The sequence below is a fragment of the Scyliorhinus torazame genome, chromosome 4 (assembly GCF_047496885.1).
Source record: "Scyliorhinus torazame isolate Kashiwa2021f chromosome 4, sScyTor2.1, whole genome shotgun sequence".
NCBI lineage: Eukaryota > Metazoa > Chordata > Chondrichthyes > Carcharhiniformes > Scyliorhinidae > Scyliorhinus > Scyliorhinus torazame.
The window spans coordinates 127357088-127368514 of record NC_092710.1 but is presented as its reverse complement, the minus strand read 5'-3'; the positions used below and the strand labels follow the sequence as shown (position 1 = coordinate 127368514).

The window sequence follows — 11427 nt, the reverse complement described above, 5'->3', positions numbered from 1 at the left end:
TTTGTTGTCCAGTGTGTGGAATATGTGTTTATATTTGTCTAGATGTTCAGTGAGAAGTGTGTTAAGTTGATGGCAAAAAAATTCTGTTCATGGAGTATGACATGATTTGACTAATTTGTGCTAAAATCAAGAAAGGAAAGGGCCTGTTCTCCGAGGTAATTGTTCCTGGGATTATCCAGAAGGCTCTGCTTTTCTGTGGCAAATGCTGTAGATATGGCAGTTGGGTCTTTGTTTCAAATCTCAAGTATTTTTCTGAGAGGGAATAAATATGTCAGTGCTGGGAACTCAATTGTGCCTTAGCTGGACCTTAGAACAGCACTTCCGACTGCACGAGCATGATTTTTAAAAAAAATTTGCCACACGATCATCAATTTGAGTGGAATAGCCAGTTTTGTACCGAGCCTCGATGCAGTCCTTTTGCTTAGCTTTCCTGCCCAACACATGTTAATGTGAGATGTTCCAAACTCATTTCAGGTAGGGCCAATGCAGCTCACAGTGAAATGAGACTATCCCAGTGTGGAATTTGACTACAAGCCCCAGGTGATGGGAGGACCAGATACCTCACAGCCCTAAGCTGCATTTGGTTAAGTCCACTGTTTATCCCAGAATTGCAGTGATTGAGACTTTGGTCATGCTTAGATCCAAGTTAAGTGATTGTAAATGATTTTCATGAAATGTAAGAACATTTTTCTGACACATTATATTGAACTCTACAGCAGTGTCAAGAGGCAACGGAAGGTGGCACGGTGACGCAATGGTTAGCACTACTGTCTCAGAGCGACGAAGACTCAGATTCGATCTCGACCCCGGTTCACTGTCCAATTTTCACATTCTCCCCGTGTCTGCGTAGGTCTCACCCCCACAACCCAAAGATGTGCAGCGTGGGTGGATTGGCCATGCTAAATTGCCCCTTAATTGGAAAATTTAAAAGAAAAAGAAACATCTGAAACGGTGCCACTGCTCTTTCTGGGAAGCACTTGAGTGCAAAGAGGCAGCCTCATTAAAAGAACTTGAGTTAGAAAACCAGCTGCTCCCCTGAGTTAATGGATCCCTGCAGAGCTACTTAACTAAACAATCCAAATGTCTCCTTTGAAACTGTCTCGACTTATCCATCAGAAAGCTTTTAGTAGTGTGTCAAATCGGTTGTATACAAGGCAGGTCAAAGCTTTCTAGGAATATACACAGGCTTCCAAACTTTAAAGGGTAATCAAATTGAGTGTGAGAAAATCACTTGACATGTATCTACCACTTTACCTTCATCACATGGACTTTTAAAATTTATATACCAACAAACTTTGTAAAGGGTTTAGGGGTACAGATGGGAACATTTTCACTTTATTATGAGAGATGTGTATTTCTGAGATATTGACTGTTTAGTTATGGGTTATGGGGTAAAGATGAGAACACGGTCACTTGAAGAAATTTTAATTTTTAGATGCTGAGTGACTGTTTAACAGATTTAAAGGCTGCACATGGGGAGAGCAGTCAAACAAGTCCCAACCCAGGATAGACGATCAACCTGAGTCCCTCCAACCCATACAATTGATCCCCTGTTCCTGACCTCCCATCAAGCAGCCCCCGTTGGCACACTGGAAGCAATTATTGGATGGTACTTACCTCCTTGCCATTCCTTGGACTGCAAACCACCAGATCTATGCTCCTCAGGATTTGGACCAATTCACGCCAACTGGACTCTTGCCTGGGGGGGGGGGGGGGGGGCGGGGAGAATCCTAGCTGGCAAATGAATCATGCATCCTGCTTGTCAATTAGATACTAAACAGCTTTTTCTTCATGTTCCTGCTGGGTCAGGAAGCTTGTTGGGGACATCGGGAAACTCGTTATTGTTGGCGGGAAGGCCGGGAGACTTGTGACTGGTTTGATGACCAGTGTAAATCCTGATTTTTGGCCTGACGTGGGATTCAGCGGGCAATCGTGAACCCCATGGCTAGCAGGCTACTCCCGAGAATCCCGGCCTATATGTTTCTTTCCAAATCACCTCAGATTTTAAAAATCTTTTTGAGGAATATTATGCTCAGATTAAGAGCAAGTACAGGCATGATGGTTCAAATGGCCTTCTACAGTGCTTATTGTCCTCTGATTCTATGATTTTAGGTTCAATAATCTGAACAATACAGTATATTTCTATCTGGCTGAATCGTTCCCATAGACTGCACAGAGTTCTCATTATCTAGGCCTGTTTGTTTCTCTCGTTTGTCTCCAAGCTCCTCCATTAGATTTATCACTTCCACTCTCAATCCTAATCCCACTAACTCAAGGTGGCTCAACTTCCCTTTCCATCCCCCTGCATAAATGATTCCCTCTTCTCAGGTACTCCTTTCCAAGCTACCATCATATTTTATCTCCTCAGAAATACGGTGTACTTGACACTTCTGTCCTGGTACGTTATCCCTGGACTTCTCTTGCACCAAACATTCCCTAAGCAGTCACAAATAGCAGTCTCTGTGTCTGTGGTTGTATTGTGTCATTCCTCCTAATCCTTCTTGACTTCCCTGTAACCTCCTACAGAATTAACCACGCCATTCTCTTCAATGCCTCTCCCCTATTCATTGACGTAATCAGTGTGACCTTCCATTACCGGCCATGTGATATTTTCCTTGAGATCAGTTGTGAGAAGCATCTGGTGTCCAAAACTAAACCAGGTGTGTCAGTGTGGCCAAATCAGTGAGACTGCCCTTGCATGGGATGGGATGGTTCAGTAAGAATATACGGGGATTTCAAAACCATAATCAAACCAATATTGTGTGCTGACTATTAACCTCTCCTGCTTATCGAAGATTTATTCACTGGACTCTCAGGAGGCCAACAATTTAGCAAAATAGATCTTTCTCAAGCATATCTAAAGATGAATGTAGCCGCAGAGTCACAGCTGTAACTTACCATAGTGACACATTTTGTGTCTTTTTCGTTTCTGAGACTTTCATTTGGGAGATCTTCGCCACCTGCTCTTTTTCAGAGATCTATGGATGAAATTCTGAGTGGGCAGTGTTACCCAAATGATATTCTTTGTATGGGTTCAAATGATGAAGAACACAAAAGGAATTTGGAAGCTCCTCTTGCACTTTGCAAAATCACAATTTTACAATCAAGAAAGAAAAATGCAACTTTTAAAAAAGTCTTCGATCAACTGTCTGGGTCATACCATTGACAAAGATGGTTTATGTAATAACCAGTGTGGGATATATACGGTGTGAGGCTGATTGTTTTCCCCGTGCTCCTTGAGGAGTACAAGCTCCCCCTCGAGGGACGGTAGCTTACCCGCACTTGTATAAGGTCACCAACCTAGAACTGACCGACAGGCGAGAGTACCCAGCGAGGTTCTACCAGTATTCATTTATATAACTGTTATAAAATAAATGTTGTTTAATTTTACTTACTTTGGACTCCCCAAGTCTTATTAAATTGGTGATGAGGGTAAACCCGGAGCTGTTGACATGCAGCCTATCGCTGAACCACCTCCCCATGTTTATTTTGTTTTTCTTCTGGACCATGTTGCAAATTTGGGTGGTTAACGATGCCTATTTGGGCATTTGGATGCCTTTGATCCTGGTATGGAATCCTGAAATGAGTACAGATCCAATAATATCACATAAATGAGCACCAGACCATGTTATCACTGACAGCCTGTGGAGCACATGCATTTGGAGTGATCCAGAGCCTCACGTTTCCAGACAATAACGCCCGACCAGCTCGTCATGTTGGTGGGACAGCATTTCAACGGAACCCTGTCCATCATCATCCAGTGATTCAGGTTCAATACGGCGGGGAGGTCCACCGAGGAGTCCTTTAAAAAGTTTGGTTCAAGGCTTCGGAAAATCGCCGAATGCTGTGAATACGGCATTGTTTTGGTGGATATGCTCTGTGACTGTCTGGTCTGTGGGGTAAATAACAATGAAACCCTGAAGAAACTTCTGGGTAAAAGTTCCTTCTTGTTTCAACAAGTGCTACAAACGCAGGAATTACAGGGTATGGAAGTGAATGTTATCCGGCTCCACCCTCCCATGCGTTTCCGCTATGGCCCGGAAGAAGCGCTGCAGCTATTCCGCCTTTGGTCACAGGGCCAGGTGTCGTGCCACACACCGTTCCTGAAATCCGCTGACAAAACTCCCCCCCCGCCCGGCGTGAAGTGCGAACATCGGACCAGGCATAGCTGGCGTCAGCAAGAGAGCCAGTGCCCCAGGCCCCCTAGACATGGTAGGCGTCGACCCGGTGGTAAGGTTGTGCATTTGGGCGACCCGGAAGAGGCTAGTAGGAGGCCGAGATGCATCTCAATTGTGTGTCGGCACCCCGTATAGCCCCTATTTGCATACCGGTAAAAATCAATGGACATTTGCTCCGGATGCAGTTGGACACAGGAGTGGCTGTTTCAGTAGTACGAAGTCTTACAACACCAGGTTAAAGTCCAACAGGTTTGTTTCGATGTCACTAGCTTTCGGAGCGCTGCTCCTTCCTCAGATGAAGACTTCCTTCATTCACCTGAGGAAGGAGCAGCGCTCCGAAAGCTAGTGACATCGAAACAAACCTGTTGGACTTTGACCTGGTGTTGTAAGACTTCGTACTGTGCTCATCCCAGTCCAACGCCGGCATCTCCATATCATGTTTCAGTAGTGGTGCAAGACACCTTTGACCAGATCAAGTAGGGTGTGAGTAACTTGTCGTTAGCCACATATATGGGTGAACGTTTGAATATAGTGGGGTCTACCCTCGGTCTAGTGCCTTACGGCAGTCAGTCACTGCATCTTCCCTTCATCATGGTGCAGGATAATGGCCCTGGCTTTTTGGGCCATGATTAGCTGCGCCACTTGAAGATTTTTGGCAAGATGTCCTTCAGGGGATTAGGATTAGCGCTGAGCAAGTTCCCCAAAGTTTTTTGGCTGAACCTCGGTACCATTAAGGGCGCCGTAGCTGCGATCCAGGTGAACCCGAAGGCACAACCCTGATACTTTCGGGCTCGCCCAGTCCCTTACGACATCGTCGGGTAGGTCGAGACCGAGTTTAGACAGTTGGAAAGTTTGGGAATCATCCGGTTGGTGTGCTTCGCTGACTGGGTGGTGCCGGTAGACCCAGTGTTGAAGCCGGAACGGACAGTTCGCCTTTGTGGCTATTCCAAGTTAACGGTGAACACAGCTTCTAGGTTAGACCATGACCTGCTGCCCAGGATAGATGCTTCGTTGGCTAGTGGATCGACATTCATTTAACTCGACATGAGCAATGCAGCTATGATTTTTGCAGCTATGTTTGGAGAAGGCCTTGCGGAAGTATGTAACTATGAACTCAGACACCCAGCTTCCGTTTGACGTGTCCTCGCCATGTGCCATGTTTTAGCTCATGATGGAGGACATTTTGCTCGGCTTGCTATGTGTTGCCATTTGTTTAAATGACATTTTGATCATGGCGGGCTACGGAGGAGGAGCAACTACGGAACCTCGAGTGGTGCCACAGAGGTTCTCCGAGTGTGGTCTCCAACTGCGCAGGGTGAAATACGTTTTTTATGCCAAGGAGATCATAAATTTGTGCTACCGGATCAATCGCAAAGGGCTACACCCAGCAGCAGATAAGGTGGAGGTGACAAAGATGACCCCCGCACCATGAGATGCCACGGAGCTCATCTCTTTTTAGGATTCATAAATAATTACGGGCAGTTCATTCCGAACCTGGCTACCATCCTGGCCCCCTTTCATTTCCTGTTGAAGAAGCACCACCCCTGGTTTTGGGGTATGGCCCAGGAGATGGCCTTCAAGGAGGTAAAGCATGCTTATCCTCTTCGAGACTAATTTTGACCGTTGTCTGTGATAAGAGCTGTTCGTCCCATTATATGGGTGAGGGCTGTGACTGTCCAATCGCATTTGCCTCCTGGACGCTAAAGGCAGCCAAGAGAAACTACGGGCACATTGAGGGGGAGGGCCTGGTTATTGTTTTTAGCATTGAACATTTTCACTAATACATTTACGGTCGCCATTTTGTCATTGTAACTGGCCATAAGCCACTTTGGTGAAGTCAAGGCAGTCCCGCCGATAGCGTCCGCACAAATCCAACACTGAGCTTAGCGGTTAGCCGCATGTGAGTACTCTTCAGAGCACTGTCCAGGGACATATATTGCAAATGCGGACGCATTGAGTCATCTTCCCTGCAGGTTATGGCAGCTGACCCACCCATGGTGGACAAAGTCACCACTGTTCCTTAACTTTATGGACTCTTTGCCTGTGACTGCTTCCCGTCTCCACGAGTGAAGCAGACCGACCTTATGCAAGCTAAGGTAAGTCAACTGGTGTTGTTCGATGGACAGTGGCAACCGCTTCCAGAAAAGTTGAAGGAGTTTTCTTCCAAGTTTTCAGACCTAACTATGGAAGACGGTATCCTCCTGTGGGGCATCTTTGAATGTCCAAGATGAAAATGTTGGGCAGAAGCTATGTTCGGTGGCCACGGTTGGACGCAGATATCAAGGCGTTGGCCCAGATCTGCTCCGTTTGTCGGAGACATCCCGCAGTAGTGCCATTACATCCTTGGGAGTGGCCAGGTCGCCCTTGGACCTGGCCACCTTGGACCCGCCATGCAGATTTTGGGGTCCTTTTTTGTGGTCGATGTTTCTGATTATGGTGGATGCTCACTCAAAGCAGCTGAAGGTCCACAGGATGACGTCCATCATAGAGTGTCTGCGTACTTCTTTTCCGGCCCATGGCATACCCGAGGTGCTCATCAATGGAGCCACATTTATGTGCTAAATGTTTTCCGCTTTTACAAAGTGCAATGGGATTTGCCATGTCCGTACTACCCCTTACCAGCCAGTGAATGGTTTAGCCTAGAGAGCCATACAGATGTCAAATGGGTACTGAAGAAGAAGCTGCCAGCTCGATGGATACCCGGCTGACTAGATCCCTGTTTTCATCTGGGGACAGCAACTCAAAGAGGTGGCTGGGGTAGCACTGCCGAGCTGTTAATGGATTGATGGCTTTGGACGTGGCTGTGTTCACTGCTGCCAGACATTGGCGCTAAGGTGCACCCTAACCAAGAATTGCAGGGTTTTTTCCCAGCTCGACATTGGTCTCTTTGCTTTGCACCTGACAACGAGGTCTATGTTAGTAACTTAGCCAAAGGCATTTGATGGATCTCTGGGAGCATCGTCCGTTATTTTGGCCCTGTATCGTACCAGGTTCATGTTCGTGGGCAGCTTCTGTGGTGGCACCTGGATCATATCCACTGCAGGAGGTCTATTCTTCATGAGGTACTGTGAAAGAGTTCTTCCTCAGATCCTCCGATTCCATTGCCGGTAAGGCCTGTTGTGTCACTTTTTTCCCCCCGCGATGCCGACATGCCTGCCGATCTGTCCTTAGACTCTGTGATATGGAGCCGCAAAAGTCCGGACTCGCCAATGCTGACACTGTGGTACCGCCTATGGTGATATGCATATGCAGAGTAATGTATATAGTTAGATATATGACCTCCGACCAGCATGTGGCGACAAGGATCTACCATGTGACTCCAGAGATCGGCAGTTGGCAATAAGTGGTACCAGAGGACAGTCGTATTAGAAGTAGCTCCAGGAGAATTCACTTATCATTAACGTTTGTATTATAGTTCTTTCGTTACCTTTCCACGTGTTCGCTTCTTAATAAACTATCTTACTAGTCAAGAACTAGATGTTCAATGTGCATCCCTATCACAGCCACAACACAGAACATAACATGATACCAGGGGTATTGACCGATTGAAGATAACTACGGAGAAGATGGGACGAAACAGACCAAGGAAATAAAATTCTTCCACCTACCTGGTAAACTACGGGCAACTAGAACTCAACACACGGAAATGTTAGAGATGCAGGTCTGAAGGCACCTCACCAGCTTCAAGTCACCGGTAATGTAAATGAGAATTGGCATGTTTTTAAGCAACAATTCAAACTTTATGTTCCAGCTCTTGGCCTGCAGCCACAGCCTGATGAGAGGCATATTGCACTGCTACTCATAGTAGCAGGTCCTCAAGCAATCTAAATTTAGAATACCTTCGCATTCGACAGCGAAGCAGAAAGCAAGAGCTTTGACGAAGTAATACAATACTTTGATCGACATTGTTTCTGAAAAAAACCAAAAGGTTTGAGCGTTATATCTTTCACACGTGTACTCAGAAGGCTGGCGAATCGTTCAATAGTTTTCTAACTGACTTGCGGTTGAAGATGCAGTCATGCAATTTTAGTACTTTAAAGTAATTGATGATCTGCGGTCAGATAGTGTTCAGGATATCGAATGACAAGGAATGCGAGAGGCTATTAATGGAAGATGAGCTTCAACTAGTGTTGCTCTTTTTAGCCTTAGTCTATTTGCTCTGATTATGTCACCTTTGCTCACGAGTCGCCAGGTATCTTTATGATACCGCCACGTGGTTCAAGTTCAGGTTATGATTAATAATACAGCACACCGCTTAGTAATGATTAAAACAACGGTCATTTATTATATACAACAAGCAATATTAATACACTAATACTACTATCTATATAATAAACCTATCACTACTGGCCAATACTTAACTTAGGAAGAGCCCACCAGGTCAGGGAAACGAATGGTTTGTCCAATCAGATCTGGCCCGCGGGATTCAAAAGGCTGCTACAGGTCGGTGGCTAGGTGTCTCTACCGGATAGCGATCGCTGGATTCAAACTTACAGTTGCCGGTTGCTGGTCTTGCGAAGGTCTCGAGCAGGCGAAGAGGAGAGAGAGAGAGAGATCTGAACTTGGCCCCTCACTTTTATAGGGCCCAGGGGCTTCCCGCCTCCCAGGGCGGCCCCTGACCCTGAGTCCCAAGTGATTGGATTTGTCCCCAATCCCTGGGGTCGATGTGTCCAATGGTGAGGCGATTCCTCGATCGGGGGGGTGGTCGTTCACCTGTCTTTGTTTCGGCCACTGCAGGCGCCGACAGGTCTGGCCCGGTATTCAATTGCTAATATGTTGCAATTGTTCCCGGGGATAGCCGATTTAACTGCAGCTGTCTGGATAGATGGGCTGCTAACAGTCCTGAATGTAACTGCAAATATCTGGGTTGATGAGCTGTTGATAGCCCTGAGTATCGATCTGGGCCAACTTCCCCAGAGCCGAATATGCAATACTGTCTGCAGCTGCCTGCTTGTGTCTTGTTAGCTGCTTTTCCCAGCAGCCTTTCGGGTTAGCAATTTCAAACTGGGTTTTGGCCAGATTAATCGGGACGCAGCCATTTTACGTGGCTACACTAGAAAACGCAATCAGAATTTGTCATGCCTGCGAGCTAGCTGCACAGCAGATTAGTGCTCTCAATCTGAAACATTTTGGCGCCAATGTGGAAGACGATGCCAGCATCATAAGCACTGTGACGTAGTTGAATAAGAAATGTGGCCCCAGTGCGGGCAGCCATTTTAAGCGACCGACCGGGACCACCATTTTATGCCAGCAATGCGGCCATCAACATTTGCCATGACAATGTCACGACAATGTCCCACAATGTGGGAAGGTGTGTTCCAAGTGTGGCAGGACAAATCACTTTGCAAGGCAATGTTTTTCACGTCCAGCAGTGGACCAAACAGGATCAGTCAACGTGATTGATGAGATGTGTATTGAAGACCTGTTTTTCAATGATCTGATTTTGACTGAGGACAATGAGTCCGAATAGGTAAAGTGAAGAAGTCTTACTTACCAGTTGCGACAATAATGATGGTGATGCTAATACCATGGAAGACAGATGGACAATTTCATTGCTGGTGAATGGCGCCTTAATCAAATGCAAGTTTGACACGGGAGTGACAGCTAATCTTATCAGTTTGTTAGATTTGAAGGGGCTGCAAGTGAATCCGAAAGTCATCAATCAAACAAAACCACTGAAAAGCTACAGTGCAAATGAGCTTGTGGCATTAGGCGCATGTGAGCTTGAAGCATGAGTACACAACAGAGTTCATACCATACCATTTACCATTGTGGATATGCAACGAGAGTCCATCATAGGAGCGGATGTGTGTGAGGCATTAGAACTAGTTGAGCAGCTGTACATTCCAGACAGCGCTACGACAGAGGATGACTGCAAATGGCAATGAGGGGATCTGGAGGAGTTATCAGATGAACTGATAGAAAAAGGTGGAGGAAGAGAATAAAGGTGAAGTAAAGGAGGAGCCAAAAGGAATTCCAGAACTCTGGCTGACAGTCTTCAAAAATGTGGATTTGTTCAATGACATGATGCAGGGGCAGGATGAGCCTTTCTTAAAGCATTTACAAGACTTAAAGGTGAAATTTTCAGAACCTGGACAGCCAATGAGTTTTACTCTGGAGTTGAAGTTTGAGCCAAATGGGTATTTGACAAATGAAGCAGTGACAAAAACATACCAGATGGAGCCACAGCCTGATGAGTCAGACGTTTTCTTCTTTGATGGACCAGAAATTATAGGATTCACAGGGTGCCACATCGACTGGAAGAAAAGAAAAAGCATCACAATGAAGACCATTAAAACGAAGCAGAAGTAGGAGGGTCAGAGCACTGGTAGAGCAGTTATGAAAATTGTACCAAATGACTCCTTCTTCAATTTATTTAGTCCTCCTGCAGTACCAGAGGATGGGGAACTGGATGGAGGTTCTGTGGCAAGACTCGCTGCTGACTTTGAAATTGGCCACTTCTTGCATGAACACATAATTCCATGAGCAGTTCTATACTTCACCGGAGAAGCTATTACAGATGATTACGATGATAATGATTATGATGATGATTACGATGAGGAAAGTGAAGAATCAGATGATGAGCCAGAAGAGGAAGACTATGAATGTTTATTTAGTTTATTTGGCGTTAGTGATGAGGTGATAACAAGTAGCATCCAATCTGCGCAGGAGTGTGAAAGTTCGAAGATGGAGTATATGCAGAGGCTGAAAGTGAGGTTGCAACAACAGACAAGTTAGCTAAGAGCAAATCAACTGCGAACAGCTAACTGGTCACTGAAGAAATAATCCCCATTTTGGAGAAAGTGAATCCAGAGAAGTCCGAGGAATTATCCTATGCCCACGGCATGATTCCTGCAATGGATTCCCAAGTACCCGAGGCTAGTCCATCAAAACACTTGCAGGAAGAACAGATGAAAACATCTTCGTGCAGTTCTCCACCAAACGATGAATGTAACACCGCCGCCCTCGGCAGATGATCTTCAAGACATTCCTACTGGCAAGGTACACACCGGCCGATCCAACTCATTCGCTTGACGGCAACCTGCTAGAGCCCAAATATCATCTGACTGCTGCGAGTGCTGCACTGGTTACTTCTTCTTCAGCATCAAATTTTGCAACTTCGTCATCTTCTCATCATCATCGTCCTTCAAGGGGGCCATCGGAGTTTTGTGGGGAGGAATGTAATTACCAGCGCGGGACATACGGTGTGGGGCTGATTATTTCCCCCATGCTCCTTGAGGAGTACGAG

The 11427-nt window shown here is 46.0% G+C and overlaps 1 pseudogene; it reads left to right on the top strand.

Annotated features, from left to right (window-relative positions):
- Positions 1-9955: 9955 nt before the first annotated feature.
- On the top strand, positions 9956-10916 carry LOC140411433 (nucleosome assembly protein 1-like 1 pseudogene; annotated as a pseudogene).
- The last annotated feature ends 511 nt before the right edge of the window (positions 10917-11427 follow it).